We start from the raw sequence: 19917 nt of genomic DNA, 5'->3' as shown, positions 1-19917 counted from the left end.
AAGCTAGGAAGACAGCTACAGTCAGAATGAAAAGATTTTTATAATTTGCTTAGTTTAACCCCTTCCTGCCCATGAAGTGTATTGTAGTAAATGTTTATTAGTCATGACAATTTGTGGAACAAGCTATTTAAGTTTTTCTGTAAATCGAATTACACTGGCTAGAATTAATTTTTTATGGTAGCATTTTTGAGTGTATTAAATGCTGTTTTTTACAAATACTTATGTTTACAATTGCTAATAACGTTAAACTTACTTGTAATATTGTTCTGTTGATATTTGGAATTTAATAACGTTTGAATTTTATGTTTGGAATGTATAATTTTTATATAATAATCTTTCTAATGTAGTGAAAAATATTCTAAAAATTTTTTCCCTAGTTTCGGTAGTATAAACTTTTTTCTTGTTTTAAAAGTAGTTATTATTTTTAGAAATCAGTGTTTTTACAGGTAGCTTACCGACTTGCTAAGTTTCTAAAGTAACCCAGTGACAATGGTTGATGAGGAAAAAGAGGGTGAAGTTAAAGAATTCGATTTAGATCGTGATGAAGAATTGCAATTTGAAGTTGAAAACGAAATTGAAACAGCAGTAGTGGAGATAACAAAGAGAAAAATTGACGAGGTTTGTTAACTATATTTTTTGTAAACTGTTTATTAGCTGTGTAATATTTATTTTATGGCTAATGATTCAAAATAATTTTCTTATTTTAAATATTTTCAATTTTTAATTCTTTCTGGAGGTTTGATTCAAAGGTTCAGGTTTGGATCCTGGTCAGGCATGGTATTTTGCACGTGTTACAAAATTTCATCCATCTGTAACTGTTACTGGGTGTCTGCCTGTAGTTTTCTAAATAAACAATTATTATTGTTACTGGGTCAATTATGAACAATATAGAGAAATAATACTATATATTGATATGTTTTAATTAGAAATGTATTTATTATATTACGTTCCTAAAGAAGATACTGAGAGCGTAAGAAATTTCTTTTAAAGGAATCTTATTCATTTTATTAAAGAACTCATAAAATAAGTTTTCAAACTACTGCTTTTCCAATGTTAATTTTTATAAAAATAAGTACGTTTTGGAAAGTAATACATCTACTTTTCTCAACATGGTTACCTTGTAAGTTGTCTTCGTGAGAAATTCATTATTTAAAGTGAATCTAGGAACATGATGTTGCAATTTTCATACTTGACTTCATTACCTGACTTAAATTTGATACCACAGTGGTAAATTTTTGATGCTAAAACATAGTAGAAATATGAAGGGGATCAGATAAGGGCTATAGACTGGGTGTTGGAAAATTGTCCACTCTCAGCTTTGCTGAAGATTCTTTGTGTTACAGTGTTGTTATACAGTAGTAGTGTACCTATTTTAGCTGTACAGTCTCAGATTGTCCTATGTTAAAGATTAAGTTTGAGTATTGTGTCACAGCTACCATGAAAATCTTTTTCAACTGTTAGGGATAAGATATATTGGTATGGAAGGATGCCAGGTCATTCCATGTTAAAAATCAACAAGGTCCACAACCTGATCAACTGGGATTTTCATGAAATTTGGTATGAATTAAGTGTTGATAGAATTATGAGAAAATACTGAATTTCAGATCTCTATCATTAACTGTTTTGTTTTTACAGCCCTTCAAATTTGCTGGAAAATGGCAAGTGGTAGCAGTAATGTTAGGTCAACATAACATTGTTATTTATTAGGTAAAATAATAAACTTGGTCTTATTTTAAAGCTTATATGATGCTTTTTAATGTAATATTCAATTAGCCTATGTTTACATAAATTTGTATTTCATGGTCACCACCTTTGACATTTGACCTTAAATTTCAGAAAAAACAGGTCTTCAATTTTTTAATAAAAAATGTGTTATTCATCATTGTACTATGAAACGGTTGAGAAAATTTGAAACTGGGACTGCTTTGGGATCAGGAGATAAAAAATAAAATGTATACCAATGTTTTAGCAAAATTTACTTTTTTTTAAAGTTGTTTCTAAATAGTTTTATAACAAGACCGCAATGAATATTAATTAAGTCAAAATGAGGTTGAAAATTATTACACATTATGCTTAAAAGTGAAATTAAGTTAATAATTTTAAGTAAAATAATAAATCTCATACATATTTAAATTATCTAAAAAAACTCAAGTGTAAAATAAATTATGTATAAAATATAATTCTCAAGACTCACTTCTGCTAATTCAAGAAGCTACAGTAATATAAGTAATAATTGTATGACTAATAATTAAAATACAATAATGTATGTCTTTAAATAATTACAGTTATGGAATTTATGATTTGGATGTTTTGACCATCTTAAAATGTTACACAATATACAAAAAGTAAGGCAAATCAATAAAAATTTCTAATTTAAGTTTTATGTATTCTTAAATTAACTGTTTCATTCCAGTAGCTGTTGTTTTTAATAAATATTTGAATTTGCATTAATTTTAACAGTAGTCTGATAAAATACACTTGTGTATTGATTAAAGCTAATGTACTGATTAATTTTTGAAAGTAATGTTTCTTAAAAATGATTTTTTATAATAATGATTTAATATATCTAATCTGATATTTTCATTGGCCTTCATTATTGCTTCTTAAAAATTATACCAATAACATTAGTATTAAGTTAAATTTTAAAAGAATGTTAACGTGCTTATTTGAAATACCTATAATTTCGCTGTAGTTTTTTCATTTGCCTGAGTAGTTTCTTTTCCAGATAATGTCCAGCAGCAGTTTTCAGACTAACTTTTGTTAGTGCTTCCTGTCAAGGTAATATTAGAATATCACTGTGCTGGAAAAACATAAGAAGGAGGTAAAGGAAACTTACTTCCACTTCTTCTGTCAATTCATTTGTAGATAATACACAAGCCAGCTACTAAGCACCATTATAAGTGCACGTGACAGAATTTTTTATATTAGAAAGTTAAGGAAAACCAATTTCTGTTTCATGCAGAACTCTCCTTCATGTAAATGTTTCATGAAATATTATTCACATTCTTCATTTTTGTAAATAATTTTTGTTTTAAGATACCCTTTCCTGATAGGTAGAAAAGCATGCAACTTTTGAGTATCTGGGATCGCCACCCTTTTGCTAAACGAGGTGCTAAATACTTTTCTTCTATCTAATACTATTCATTTGAAACAAATATGAAATTCATATTTTTAATATTTGACTGAGCCCAATCATAAAGCTGAGCGACTGCTGTCATTTGATTTTGATATGGGCATTGTAAATTTGCTTTTGTTGCTAATCTTGTGAGAGTACCACAAGACCATAACATGCACTCTTCCCACGTGATGTGGCAAAGAAATGCCATTTTGTCTCAACACCAAAGTCATCCTTATGATATATTAAATTCACAAAATTTTGACGATTTTTATATTGTGCTACTGAGCCATCTGAGAAGTAAATTAGTTAATTCACAATATTATACTTTTCTTTTAAAAATTGTCTTAGTTTTTTTTTAAAATAGATGAATTGATATTTTGTCATTCTTAAGGCAGTCAGACAGAACAACTAAATTATCATTAACATTTTCTGCATATTCTTGGCTTTTAAAATAAATAGCGAAAGAATGAGTTGTAGCCTTTTGATTGTTCCAGTGATCCTTGGGTTTCATTTTGTAGCTTAAATGAATAATTTTCAGCAAAGTCACATAATGTAATAAAGATTCAGGATTCATTTACAGTTTTTAGATTTTTAAGAAGTTTGCTGAGAAGCAACGAATGAATGGGGAACGAGAATTGATAATTTTTCAATAAACATTTCAATAAAATCTTCTGTGTTCTCTACTGTTTATAAATTTGAACGATCAGTTGGATATCCATTGGTTAAAAGTTATTTTGTCCACAGAATTTTCAACAAATATTGAATCTTGAATGTTTTTAAAATTGTCATAATCTTGACAATTCTTACTCTCGCCAATATAACAAATTTTACTACAAATAATTTGTGCTTCAGAGTGTTTAGAAGTGAAATAATTGCAGCACTCTTTTGTTAAATAATTTTATTTATATCCTTCAAACATTAATTTCATGTTGATCGATAACACACACACATACACTATGAGTTCCAATACCACCTGCTAAAACAGGATGAAAAGCAGCAAAGGTAGAAAACCCAATTTTTATACCTGTATGAGTTTTTTTAAACTGTTGATTATCTCTTTACGATTAGCCAGTACTAGTCGTTTTTTTAACTGGAATGTTTTCACAAGGTGATTGATTTGATTGTGGTAATCTTTTTTTGACTGGTATTACATGACTTACATCATCTGATTTATAAAATGCCTTAGTACATCCAACTATGTTTTGATCAAGACACTTTACAGATTTAGGGTTCAGTGATGATAGAATCCATTGTTCTTTAACTAGTTGTTTTGTCTGTTGTGTCATGTAATTGGTACTGCCTGGGAATTCATCTTTCACTTTTTTAATGCTCCAACTTCAAGAAAGAAGAAGAGTAAGAATTGCTATTTTAAGACTTACATCTGTTGTACAATTAAATTTTTCTTTCAACTGTACTAGGATTTCGCTGTCAGATTCAACTTGAGATGAAGTCTCATCGTTTTTACTAGCTACACTGAATATTTTTCCCTCCTTGATGACTCAGGTTTTGTAATCTTTTTGGCAAGATATGTTTTCTCTTGCAATCTTTTAGAGCTTTCAGGTGATTCCTCAATACTCTGATTTTAGACTCTGATTGAGTCTGTCTAATGCATAATTTGTTTCATCATAAAGGGCTTCTTCACCATCATCTACACCTGCTTCTTCTGAAGCTTTATTATTAATTGAGGCAAGTTTTTTCCAACACTTATCACAAATCTTCAAATCAGTTTCTAAACTTGGATTTTTTTCTTTCATGCATGGTAACACTTTTATTAAATTCTTAGTACCATTATTATGACATACTTCTTGGAATGGGTTACAACATTTATTATTATAAAAAGTTTGTCGTACTTTAAAAGATACCTAACTTTGTATCTTAAAAAAAACTATGTAACTACACCAACACTTAGCAATCAATAAATGAACACTGAATATCTTGACTTCAGGGCAGACATATTTTTACAGTGCTTATGCTTTCTTACATCATGTTATTTCACAAATAAGTTGTTTAAATAAATAAAATATTTTAGGTCATATTTAATATTATTTACACTAAAACAGTTACAGTCTAAAACTAAACTGTTGATACAGTAACCCTCAATACATTTTGTCTTTCAGTTTGTATTAATTGCTCAAGTCATGATGTAATTGCATTACATCATCATTGATCATTTGATTGAGTTGAGGTATACTATTTTCTTATTACTAGACAATACAAATGAGCAACATATTACCTCATTACTTTTAGTTTTGATTTGCAAGATGTTTTATTTGATTTGCAAGTTCAGCCAACAAAAATGTAAGTATTTACCACCTCAAAAAATATTTTTTTGTTAAAACATTGATACACATTTTATTTTTTCTCTTGATTCCAGTACAGTTGCAGTTTCAAATTTGCATCATTCTATGGTAATAAATATTAAAGTTATGTCAACCTAACACTATTGCCACAAGTCAAAATTTGCCATTTTCCAGCAAATTTGAAGAGCTGTAAAAACAAAATGGTTAACAATAGAGATCTGAAATTCAGATCTCGTAACTTTATATTATCAGATAATAACTTTATCAACAGTTAATTCATACCAAATTTCATGAAAACCCCGGTTGGTCGGGTTGTGAATGGCTTCTTTTTTTTTCAGCTCTCCTAGGTTGGTCCTGCAGTCAATCATGAGGAATAACTCAACTCAGAGGAGTGTCCTCCGACTCTAATGGGTCTTCCCACCTGCCGGCATGGCAGGTCGGCCTGCCAATTCTGAATCTTTTCTTTTCTTCATGAGCCTGCCTCTAACTAACAAAGCGGGGGTTAGACCAGGCCCAGCTATGTTCCCCACCCTGCCAGCTGGGATTCAGTCTTGATTTTTTTGCCTGCCTCAGGCTTTGGGACGGGAGGTCCGGCCCTGCTATGCCATTCCCAGTTCCTGATCCATCACAGAAATTTTTTTTTTAAACCATTCGCCATTGACTGTATTTGGCTTCTTTCGTCTTTATAATTTTTGTCACCAACGATTCAATCTTATTCATTCCGTGATACCTTCAATTATACACTTCACCGTGGAATTTGGTGTAATCCACTCTAATCCATGTTGTTGTTTAAGTTCAACCCATCTATGACACTCGTAATATGTATGTTCAGGCGAGTCAATCAGGCCTCACAATACATACAGTTGGACAGCTCCCTTCACCTAAAATGATGAAGGTATTCACCATACTCCCAATGGGCTGAGAGGAGCTGGGTAATATAATAACCCACATCCCCATGACCTCTCTCCAGCCATGGTTCCAGCCTAGGTATCATCCGTTTCGTCCATCAGCCCAAGCGTGCCTCCTGCCATTCCTGATGTTATAATTTCTTGGTATCTGTCTTGGACATTCCTTCATATCTTCGTTTTCTATGCAGGACCACCAACCAAATAGGAGGTACTACCGCCAAAACTTCTGCCGACACTGTTTTATAGGCCACAGAAATCTTTTATCGTTGTGCGGCGCTGCAGTGAGGTCAGTCTTCTCTCATTTCCTTTCTTCTCCAGGGCTTCGTACCATGTAGGTGCTGCGTACAATATCACTGCTGTGGCAGCCGCCATCAATAATCAGTGTTTATCAGACCATGGCCCCCATTTGGAGCCCATTAAGTGACTTGGAGAATTAATGGCTTTTTCAGATTTGTTTACAACTTCTTGAAGATGTTTACTAAGTAAGCCATTCTGTATAAACCAAACACCTAGATATTTAACTTGTGGCATCATACCAACTTGTATTCCATCAACGCTGACACTAATTTGTCTTATTTTTCCGGCCCATCCCTGCCACAACTTGAGTTTTAAGAGAAGATAGCTGTAGTCCTTTATCTTGAAGCCAAGTGCTGATTCTTCTGATCACCGAATTGATGGCTGCTTGTTCCATCTCTCCTGCCCAGAGACTAACAGAGCCAAATCATTGGCATAACCTATCAGCAACACATTGCCTGGGAAATTAAGCTGCTGCACCCTGTCAAATGTGATATTCCATAATAATGATGGGCTTAGTATGGAGCCTTGGGGCATACCTCCCTGCATAAGGAACTGTACCTCATCTTCTTCAGTTTCCATCAGTACCTCTTTCACGTAAGTAGCTATTTAACACCACTTTGATATAAGGGCTGATTTCTCTTCGCTCTATCTCATCCATAATCGCCGCCCATGGTATACTATTAAAGGGATTGCATATGTCTAGGAGGACCAGTAAAGGAGTCTTCCTGGTCCTCCATGTGACGGCCCTACATGAATCTATCCAGGTCTTCACACAGCCTAATGCATCTACTGTGGATTTACCACTAACAAAACTAAATTGTGCTGGTAAAAGGCCGCCAGTTTTCTCTAGCTCTATCCAGGTTCTCTCTGCAAGGAGTCGCTCATACAATTTGCTGAATGTTGGCAACAGACATATCAGGCGATAAGTCTAGGCTTGTCCAGCCAGGATCAGCTTTGGAATCAGTATCAGTCCTTTCTGCTTTCAAAGGGTTGGGAAGATGTTCCCCAAAGCTTTATTAAGAGCCATCAAAACGAGCCAGGGGTACAACACCATCAATCCTTTTAGCAAGCTTCCTGGCACTCCGTCCTGGGCTTTTGTTCATGCTCGTCCTAGATATTCCCCATAGAAGTTCATTCATACTGAATCTTCTCTCCTCATTACTTATGACTTTCACCAGATCTGCCTCAGTTATGAAGTGTTCTCAAATGGCTCTCAGCGTTTGTCCATGAGTTAGAAGAGGGAGGGGCGCACCAATCTTTTCATCAACATCCTGTACATGTGAATGGCTATTCGCCTTGTTTATTTGACCTGGAATCACTTCACCTGCTCTTTTATTCATACTCCTTCATAGTTGCCTGACTGTTAAGAAATTCATGATACTGTCACATTTTCACAGCACACACCACATTATATTCATAAACTGCTTTAAACCTAATGAATCTCAGTTGAAGTTTATTTTTTCCATAAAAACTAAATAGCAAATCACAAATTTTATGTACAGGCAGCTAAAAAAGTTATGATTATTGAACTGTGAACTATATATATATATATACAACAGAAGTAAGGGATGCTAGGAGTTTCCTACCGTCAATTAATAGATAAATTGTTTCATGTAGTGGATAAAATCAGCAATTGTACTGGAAAAGTCATTTTCTTAGTTCTTAAATTTCACTGTATTGGTTCCATTCCTTATATCATCAATATTAACTTTTTTAAGCAGTTTCATACAAATAATTAAAATGTACAATGTGTCTAACATTTAAACCTATCAGGGACTTAACTGGCAAAAAACATTTTGATGGCCAAATTTTACCAAATCTTCACTGTTATTTAGCATTGTGCTACATTTTTAGTATTGCCAAAAAAAATACAGAAATCAGACAGTAAAATATTTGATTATGGGTTTTTTTATACGTTATAAATCATTCTATAAAGTCTATAAATCATTAGACTTCTGAAGTTAATATTTATGTAGTAGGAGTAACTTAAAATGAAGAAAAAAATCAAGAACTTAAGATGCCTACTGGGTAATTATATATAGTATTCTTACACTTGGCTTAATGTACAGTATGCTTTAACAAAGGTGTAGGTGCATTTATTTATATAGATACTGTAGTATTATCTTGTATATTTATTGTACTTATGACTGACAGGTATCAGCAGTTGAAAGTGAACATGAATCTGTAAAAAAGAAGAAAAAAATCAGTATTAGCAGAAAACCTCCAACAGCTGAGGAAATTATTAGACTTAAAGAGACTGAAAGCCTGCTTCATTCAAATCTGTTCCGTATGCAAATTGAAGAAGTATTGCTTGAAGTGAAACCAAAAAAAGGATTCAAAAGCTATCAAAATTTGGTTAGAAAAATTCTTAAAATTCTTATCTGAAATTCCAGAAAGTTCAACAACTTATTCGGTTTGTATTATTCATTTTTACTTATTAGGTTTTCTTTATTATATTTCTTTTCAGAACATATTCTTGCTAATTAACATAGAAAATGTATTTCTATGCTGGAGTTATGAAAGTAGCAGTTAAAAAGTAGCCAACAGTTGAGATCATATTAGCTGTTTTTTTGTGATCACCAGTTTACTCGGCCAAAATTTGATCTTATTTTATATAATGTTTGGCAACTGCCTTTATCATCTACCTTCAGTTATGTTGAGTCATTTTTTATATTTAAGACAAGTTACATTATTTTAAGGTTCTATTATTGATGTTTGTTAATATGATGACATGGTTTGTAATATGTTTGATAAATGTTTTAATAATTTATGACTAAGTTTAGTCTTACTTACTCTTTACACTTATTATTTTTGTTAAGATTTGAAGAATTGTTGACAGTAGTTCAGCATTTCCTTGGTCAAGAGCATATGAATGTGTATTTTAATTTAAACATAAAATGAGAAAGTTAATCATAATAAGCAAGCAGACTTATCATTTGGAAAATGTTTATTAAGAAGTATAAGTTTTTGGTTGTGAAATTCATTGTATTGGTGTGAAAATTGATCCACTAATTTATAATAAAGATTAAATTACCGACTAAACCTCCACCCTTGGCTTCCCCCTTTCCTGGGACTGCTTATAAAAACATTTCATCAGAAGAAGGGGAAATCGTTCCCACACACAGTCGTAACAAACCTAAAAATGTCACACACCACATAAACAACACCATTGGAAGCAACACATACAGCACGTCAAATACAAACACTGACAAAAAAATCGTACAAGAACCCTGCAGAAAACAGGACAAAGCTTCAAACATCCATAACACCCACGCGATACACACCCACACAGCAGTCAAGACAGATATCTGAAATAGTCACACCACTTACCAGTGTCCACCATCAGATGCACGAGCAGAGTGTCCCCAGCCTCATCGAACTCAGGCGACCCCCACATATACAGCAGCTCCGGTGCCAGCGATCGTCATCAAGATCGCTAGATGATCACCGGCCACATAGCCTTCCCACACTCTCCAGTCTGCAATGCGGGCAGCAAGCTCAGGGGAGGTAAAAGTTACATCGATTATAGAGCCCAAGGGTCCTCTCTGAAATGTGTATGCATCGCCAACATTTAGCACTACTAAATCCAATGTTGCAGTCACGTCCATAACCACTGAACTTCTTGCGTTTGTCCTGGCAGATCCTCTCTCAGTCGACCAGGCATTAAAATCACCTGCCACCAGCATTGTGGTGCACAAAATGTGCATTTTTGGGCTTCTGAAAATCTACGCGTGCTTCATGAAAAGGTGCATCATCACACAAGAAGTACAGTATGGTCCAAGAATTACGGTATGGGCCGCTATCTCAAGTCAAAGGGGTAATGGGCCATTCTTTTTTGAACAGACAGTGAACAGTGAATGTTATCTAAACATGCTGCATAATGATGTTGTTCCTCAGCTTTTTGCAAAAGGGTTTCAATTAGAAAGTGATTGGTTCATGCAGGATGGTGCCAGACCACACACAGTTAAAGTTGTTAGACTTTCTGCATGAAATTTTTAACGCAAATGTCATTTCAAATAATTTTGTATGTAGACAAATCTGGCCTTAAACAGTCCTGATTTGAATTCATATGACTATTTTCTTGGAAGAATTTCTAAAGGAAAAGATGTTCCCTAAACATTCTCATGCAACGATGGAACTGAGAATGCTGATCAATGAGGTGTGCAGTGTTGAAAAAGTTGCTAGATGGTGGTGATGGTGTCCATACTGAACCGTGATAAACAGAACATAATCTCCAGGTATATAGTAAACACATTGTATTTTACTTTTATGTATTGCGATTCAAGTAAATATTTTTTAACAAAACCAGATGTTGGATCATTTTGTGCGCCACCTTGTAAATATCACTACAAGAATTAGGTAGAAAAATTACCTTCTACCGGTACCTGTAGCACAAACTTTCATGTTGTCTAGTAGTGTACGAGTACATTTGTTTTGAATGCTGCCATCACATAACAGTGTTTCATTTTTTTTTTTATTGTGTACATACTTGTGACAAAAAATTCAAACTAGTCAAGACAGTTTGAAGTGCCATATCTCAAAAATTATAACCAGAAGATTGTTTCAATTTCTAAGTGAAGCATATCTGGTTTTCCAGTTTTCAGTTCAAAATTCATGTTTGATTCTTAAGTTGTCATATTAATTTGGTTGCTGTTGATTATACATACAAAAATTTCTTTTTGTATTTCATTTGTTTAATTTTGCTTCAAATTTAGGATTTTTTGTGGTTAATTCTACACTGGCCTAGATTCATTTTATTATTTCTTGATGTAATGCTGGATATTGGTAATTTTATTTTACTCCATAATCTACTCTGTTTAGTTTTGTTATTTTATAACACATTTTATTATGAATAGAATACCTTAATCTCATTCTTGTTTAAATTATAACCTGTGCCTTCTTTATACTGCTCTTTCTTATATCTTTGTTTTGAATTTCTTTGAATGTGGGAATGAATGTTGAGATTTTTTTTTTGTCTGTGTTCTGTATGTTTTCGTCAGTTTCATATTTTATGTTTATTTTAATTCAGTATGTTTCTTTATGGACTTATTTTAATTGTCAATATGCATTTTTTGATCAGGCAATAATCTGGAATATTAATACGAGTAGCACCATGGAAAATAAAATGATGTAAAGTAAGAACATGATTTATCATAACTACTTCATGTTAAGTAAATTGGTTCCTACAAATCACCAGAATAAATGAATTCTTATCGTATTATAATTTCCCTTTTGAAAAATAACTGCATTTTATTGAATTTAGTATAGTAGCTAATGTGTATATTAGCAGTTGGTTATAGTTAAAATAAAATTTTAAAAAATGAACAGCATTTCAAAAAATTACTTCTAATTTGCAATTTTTTGTCTACTCAACAACTTTCTACATGTAGAAAGGAAATATTTTTTACATATAATTTTAAAATTTATAAAATGGTCATTTTGTTTCACGTAAGGAATAAAATACTGATCAAGAATCTTTAATGTTTTATCATCCAATCTAATTGTATTACTATTAAGTCTTTAGTATTACTACTAATTAATTATTTAGTGATATAATTACATTGTTACTTTCACCTCCACAGCTTGATGATCATTCTTGGTTAAGTGTTATGAGAGTTCACTATCCTTTGCCTTCATTACCAACAGATTCAAAAGCAAAATTTAAGTTTATGAAGCCAGCATGTGTCAAATGTATTGGTTCTTTTAGTTCAGATTCTGCATTACAGCCAAATTACTCTGTTGATATTGGCATTACCATGCCACAAGTAAGTGGATTTTTAATATTATTTGTATCAGTGTACATATTTAATTCTTGTTTGAATAACTATCTTTTTGTTTTACCGAGGTGTATTTATATTCAGTTTATTTTTTCAGTACTCAAAGTGTGCTGTAAATTGTAAGTTATTCTTATGATAGATTTCAGAATCTGTTAACACTCTTCATTTACTTTAGAGCATGAGTCAAATTTCATCTTCTAATCAACTGTTGGGCACTGACTAACATTGCATTAATTATTTGGGCATAATCTTTGAAACAACTCTTGTGCTATCCAGTGTGACATTTTGAAAATGTATTTCTGCATACTGCAGTTCAGTTATGAAATTATACATTTATACAGACTAACCTAGTCCAACTTTTTACAAAATTCAGCCTAAAGTTTCCCACCTTTTGCTTGTGCTTTAAGACCTCTCCATTTCAAATTTTATTAACTCACTTAATTTCCATCTTGTAACACCATATTTCATTGGCCTGTATTATTTTCTACTCAGTTTTTTTTGCTACTACACTCAATGCAGATATTAAAAGAATCTTTTTAATTTTTAGATCTGTACATTTAATTCCAGCAGTTACTTTTATTTTTGTGGGGGGGGGGAGTGGGGTTGGATCTGATTTGATGTTAGCATTATATCATCTGCCCTTTGTGATTTTACTACCTAAATAATAAAATTCGTCCACTTTTGTTATATTGTGTTTCCCCACAATATTGAATCCCCATTGACATATTTCTTTATTTTTGTTTTGCCAAAAGGATAATGTCATCAGTGGTTGATTCTTAATACATTTATTTTTTCTCCTTTGTTAGCTTTTCTGCTTTTAATTTTTATTTTTAAATTCCTATATAGCTTTTTTTATATACAAGTTGAAAAATTATCTTAAGACTAAAAAATTAACTACATATTATGTCCTTGTCACTTTTCCTGAATAAGAGCTGATCCTTCTTCATCTTCCTTTGTTGTTATATAGATTATAAATAATTCTACTTCTATACTGAAGTCTTAATTTTCTCAAAAAATTAATCATTTTATTTCATTCTAAATTATCAGTTGCTTGCTGCAAGTCCAGTAATGCCATGTTTGCCTGTAAGCATGTAACGTCTTTTTTTCTTTTTAATCTTGGCATATGAAATTATCTGAGCCAGAATGGCCTCTCTTATATTCATGCTCTTACTGAAACCCAAATTGGTATTTTTTTAATACACCATCTACTAGTGAATATCTCTTGAAATATGTGGTTCTGCAAGAAAGTAAACAGATCAAAAAGTATGGAAGAGAAGGTATACAAAATCACAAAATGCCGATTTTCACAAAATGTGAAAGGAAATTTTTTAACTAAATTATTGAATGGGTGTTCTTAAAAAAATGAAGATATGTAGTTAGTATTGTAGTTAATAAGCACTACTAGTAAACATGAGTATACACAGAGTAAAAAAAGAGATTGAATACAATTTCAATCTAAAATAAGATCCTTGCAATTAGGGTCACAAGTCAATGTGCAAGGATCTTATGACTTTTGATCAAGAATAACTGGAAGAGTAACTGAAAAATGGAAGAATAAATGTGGCCATAGCCACACCATCTTGACAAGATGGTCTCAGTCACTTCATAAATCCTAGCTTTCAGTTTATTATTAATGAGAGAAAATCACTCACAAAGATCTAGTATTCTTGCACTTCACCATTCTGGGACATGATTTGATATCCAAAAAGATCCTTTAAATTAATATTATCACACTCTGGGCTGTAATTCCATTCTCCTGAAACATGTATTGTTCACTTGGTAATTATTTGGTTCATTGCCTGAGAAAAATTTGACCGATGTTACTCTGCCAATCTGAAGTAACAGTAATAAACTAGAGAAATGAGAATCTGACTTTCAATAGTTTCTGACGTTCAAATTTTTTTACTGAAAATGGATGCTGGAACTTGTAGTTTCAAAATTTTTCTCCCTTTACAAATGAATTGAAGAAACCAGATGATGTTGAAGTTGAAAGTGGCAATGATATTCTCATTACTTTGCTGCATAACAATTAATAATTTTATAAATTGCTTTACTGTTAATGCACATTATGCACCTAAGCTGTGTTCTGTAATTAAATGCATTGCCTGGAGGTAAAGTGATGTAAGAAGCCCTGTTATCTCACTATGTCTTTGGAGTGAGTAATTCAAACTGCCCATTTTTATGTACAATCTTGTATAAATCTTTTATTATACTATATACTATTACTTTTACATAATAGCTTTACAGTATTGTCCATTGGAGACATATGCTTGCTGCATTAATGTTGCCAGCACAGGGAATTAATTGGTTACTGACATAACACTGAATATCATGTTCTTCTGTCTATTTATTGTTAGCCATATATGTGCAATAAATGTTTTTTTATAATCAATAATTTTAATTATTTTTTCTTTTAGAGGGCAAAAATGCATTTGTACTATCATCACCCGAGTTTTAATTATTAAGAAAATTTTTATTTAAACTGCTAGTTATTTGATTTACTGTTTATTATATTTAGGCAAAAACCATTGTAAATAAAATTGTGACATGGTTTTGATTTTAGATTTATATGTAAGAGGCAAAATTTCTTGTGAGTCTTCATCAATCTATTTATTTCTGTGGAATTGATTTATTTTCATAAAGATCTATAGCATCTTCTACTTTGTAATGCTGTTGTAACAGATTTTTCTACATTTATTTTTTGATGTCGTACTTCTCTTTCAGAAGTTCATGTAAATTATTTTCTATATTCTTAACACCCAATCTTTCTGTAGCGACTATATATTTTTTTACTTAGATTCAGTTCACAATACTTAAGCAGTAATCTTAAGACTGACTTGATGACCTTAAAGAATCACATCTAGTTTAAATATTGTAGTTTTTTGTTTGTTGGATTTTATTATTTTGTTACTCTTTAATGATTTAAAGAAAAATGTTCAAAGAAGTTGGTTTGCCATTGTGACGAAGAAACAAATTTACTTTACTCTTTCCAGTACGTGCTTCAATGCAAAATCTTATGTTGATAGCTTTTTTATTCATTTTGAGAATTTATACAGTTATCAAAAAAAAGTTAGGCACTAATTTTGGCAGCTTAACGTTAATAAAATTACAATATGATCTATTAAAATTAAAGTAATGCTGTTATGATAGTATTTTGAAACATTTTTAAAAGTACATTCATTTTATTTTTAACTTTTTCAGAATTTTTTTCATAAAGAAGATTACCTTAATTGTTGATATCATAAGAAGCGCTCATTATATCTTTGTCATGTAGCTGAATATTTACTCAGTAGTACTGCATTAGATTCATCTACACCTCCTTGTTTTTGCCTTCGTTCAGGAAACCCTCTTAAACCTATTTTGTTGGTGAAACCATCAGCCCAATGGAGCTCACGAGTTAAAGTTTATATTCATGCACTACCTGAAACTGGAAGTTTTAAATTATCAAGATTTTTACCAACAAAGAATAATGTTAGACAAAAATGGTGGTCTGAAGTTACTGTAGATGGTAAGGAATGAATTTGAATAGTAGTTGTAGAATTTTATTTAACTTTATCTAAGTTAACCATATATGTTATTATTTTCAATTTAAACACCACTTGTTCCAGTTATAGATGTTGCAGCAAGCATGGAGGTATAGGAGAAATAACCTTATAAAGAAACTTTATATGGTAATGTTATATGAAGACTTAATATAAGGAGATTCAGGAACGTTATACAAGAGTTTTCTCGTAATTTGTAGGTGTAAATAATGCATTTGCATAGAATAAATTTGAGTTTAAACCATGCGTATTTATCCTTTTATATATGATTTCTCAGTAACTAGATTGATTATATGATGAATATCATATATTAATATATTAATATATATCATCATATATAATATCTATGTATATATATATATATATATATATACATATATACATTGTCTAAAGCTGTGGTTCTCAACCTTGGGGGGCGTGTCTCCCTGGAGGGGCATAAAAAATCTCAAGGGAGACATAAGTGTATTTAAAAAAAAAATAAAAAAGTAAAATTATAATTTACCCAGTTTTTTGGTTGCATGTATATTTTTAAAATTATCGTAGTTTTTTGTACGTTGTAATCGAACAAATGATAATTGTCAAAAAACAAAAAGTTGTTAAGTGTCTGGCAACACTGTAAGAGCATGAGAATGGTTACTCACTGAGCTGCTTTCCCTTTGTTATCCTTACTTTGGCATCATGCGTACCAGTGTCTTCAGTCATGTGATTCATCTGTGTATGAGCGTAGCTGTCAGCTGCCATTTTTGTTGTGATTCTTGACGCTTGTGTTTGTTTTAAATGCATTAAAAATTGAGAGTGACAATTTGTGTGTTGTTGTTGTAGGATTGAAAATGACTAAATCACTACAAAAGAAAAGACTAATAGTGAAGACTATATTAAATTTGGATTTACCTTTATTGAGAAAAACAGTAGTCAGTTACCTTAGTGTGTTATTTGCCATGTTGTTCTAAATAATCATGCAATGCGGCCTGGATGTTTGGAATAACATTTGTCTTAAAATCATTCTGCTCTGAAAGACAAGCCTACTGACTTTTTTTACTGCCAAGAGAAATGGTCTTAATTGAATGAAACTTGATTCGCTGAAAGTTTTCTAATGGAAAATGATAAAGCTGTTGAAGCTTCTTTCAAAATTACCTTGTTGATAGCAAAAGACAAGAAATTTCAAACAACTGGTGAGACACTAATAGAACCTGGTTTATTTACTGCTTGTAGTACAGTACTATATTCAGTGAAGACAGCTGTAAAGTTGCAAAAATTTCTCTGTCAAAAGACACAGTAAACTACAGAATTGACAAAATGGCTCTGGATTTAAAAAATCAAGTAGTGCAAAAACTAAAGAGCTTCCCCATTCTTTTCTTTGCACTGTGGTAAGCAACCAACATTTCAAAACATGCACAGTTATTGTTTTACTGCAGATTTGTTGAAGGAAAACAATTCTTTGAGGAAAAATATTGTTTTCAAAATCTTTTGGAACGACAACTAAAGCTGTTGATATATTTTTACTTTTTTAGCAGCTAATGACCTTTGTCGGGAGAAAGTTATTGGAGTGTGTACTGATGGAGCCCAAGCCAGGATGACAGGATGCCGATCAAGATTTATAGAATTGGCTAAGAAAAAGAACCCTAAAGTAATTGGTTCTTACTGTATCATTCACAGACAAGCTTTAGCTTGTTAGACTCCACCTGAATCACTCAGAATTGCTTTAAATAAACATAGCAGTTTATTTTAATTGCATGTTATTGGGAAGTAACTTAATAGTGTTCAAAGCAATCCAGCGCTTTGAACACTAGATTCTTTGAGGTGTTGTGTCAATTGAACAGTTCATGAAACGCTTCTTTTTCACACAGAAGTTTATTGGCTGTCCAAAGGTTAATATGCTTGCTAAATTATTTGACTTAAAATTGGAAGTTGACATTTTTTTGATGACCAAGACAAGAAGATCTGTACAGAAAGTTTACAGATAATAAATTTATCTTTTTCTTGACATATTTATCAGACTTTTTTGAAACCCTCAACTTTCTGAACCTGAAGCTACAAGGTCAGAAAAACATTCTGAAGACTTATGATGCAGTTAAGGGTTTCACTGAAAAGATAGCTCTTTAGCAACGCCACCTTCAGAGTTCAGAGCCAAACTTTTCATCCTTTCCAAGATTGAACGACCTCCTCGATGATACAAAAAAATCTTCCATTACACCTAATAAAATGAATCGAAGGACCTTATATCAGGGCATTTGGTAGCACTGAAAAATGAAATTGGAGACTATTTTCCAGATGTTAGTTCAGAGAACTGGGAGTTTAAGTTGACAAGAGATCCCTTTAAAATCGAGTGGATGTACTTCCTGATCATATTCAGGAACAGGCAATCAACCTAAAATGTGATTCTCAAGCAAACACAGAATTCACAAGCATGAATGTTGAAGATTTTTGATTAGGCTATTTTCCTGTTTTACAAATTGCTTTGGAAGCTGCAAGTAGTTAGTAGAGTTTCATCCACATATTGTTGTGAATCTGGATTTTCTACATTAACATACATAAAGTCAAGCAAGGCTGGATGTTAAAAATGACCTGTGGTGTGTTTGTCACAGTTACATCCAAATATTCAAAAACTTGTCGAGGACAAACAGTGCCAGCCCTTTCATTAGTGTTGCGAAAGTGACTGATATTACATGCACCTCACTACCTCATCTAGATTGTAGGTTTCCTCATATAAATTTTTATTTAGTTGTATGATTCTATGATTTCAAAAATTAATCAAATTGTAAACTAATAGTAATGTGTTGAAAATAAAGTTATGTGTAGTAATATTAAATGTGCATAAAATTATCTGAAGTTTAATTTAATAATCAGCTTCAGCTAACCTGACCTAACCAGCTTCAGTTTCATATTCCGATTGACTACATGTGGTGGTGTTGGGGTGGCATGACCTTACATCAGTGTTCAAAGGGGGGCACAGAGCCTGAAAGGTTGAGAACCGCTATCTAAAGGATAGTGAAGATGTCAAATGGTAGTTCATCTTTGCCAGAAACAAGGTCATTATTTAATCGCTGTTATTTAGCATTATTAAAACAATTTGCTTTTGCTTTGACACAGTTTTTTTTCAAGGAATGAGAATATCTAAAAAATACTACGTAATACAATCTGTTAATTATAAAAATATAATTTACAGAGTTGTGGCGAAAGAATTAATATTTTCAATGCTTCTGTGACTAAATTTTCATATTCACTTTGATGAACAAGCCAAAACATATCTAAATCTTCAGATGTGAGTTGCAGTTGTGTCATTTCATCAGCAGATATTTCGATGAGTAGGTCATGAATCTGAACTGGTAACTTAGCAGCTGATATAACATTTTCACTAACTGGGTTCGGTACCCATCTCTTCAAAAAATCATTTTTATCTTCCAGGAAGTACTCCGCCAACTGAATTTTAGCTCATGCAAATGCATCTATGCTATACAAACTGTGGTGAATAATAGTATTTTTCTTAATATAATCAGAAGTGAGTGGAAACATCAAAATTTTTCCTTTGAAGGTGAATAATTCAGATACCAAGTTTCTTAATCAAAGCATGAACTGTGTCTGTCATTAATAAAATTTTTTTATCACATCCTTGCAAATTCACATTCAAGTTGTTTAAATACTTAAATACATCAGCCAAGAAAGCCAACAGCAACATATACTCATTATTCTGTAAAAACATTGAGAATGGCATTTATTTTCCTGAAAAAATATTAATTCATCTCGTAACTCCAATAACCAGGTTAACCTGGTTATTAAACCAACTCCTGCAATAACCATCTGACTTTTGTACAGAAAAGAAGAAATTTTCTTTTTTCCCATTTTATTACATAGTTTAGCAAACAGCTAAACCGTGGTTTATATCCATCGTCACAAAAAATTAATACATGTAAAAAATTAAATATAGAGCTGCTATTACACAAAAAAAAAAATAATAAAAATAAACTCAGAAAAGAA

At 31.9% G+C, this 19917-nt stretch overlaps 1 pseudogene; it reads left to right on the top strand.

Moving 5' to 3' along the window:
- LOC142322804 (nucleolar protein 6-like) overlaps positions 1–19917 on the top strand; it is a 110697-nt pseudogene that overhangs the window by 261 nt on the left and 90519 nt on the right.

The sequence above is a fragment of the Lycorma delicatula genome, chromosome 4 (genome assembly GCF_047948215.1).
Source record: "Lycorma delicatula isolate Av1 chromosome 4, ASM4794821v1, whole genome shotgun sequence".
Taxonomy (NCBI): domain Eukaryota; kingdom Metazoa; phylum Arthropoda; class Insecta; order Hemiptera; family Fulgoridae; genus Lycorma; species Lycorma delicatula.
The sequence above is the reverse complement of the archived record's forward strand: the minus strand, read 5'-3'. Positions and strand labels throughout refer to the sequence as shown.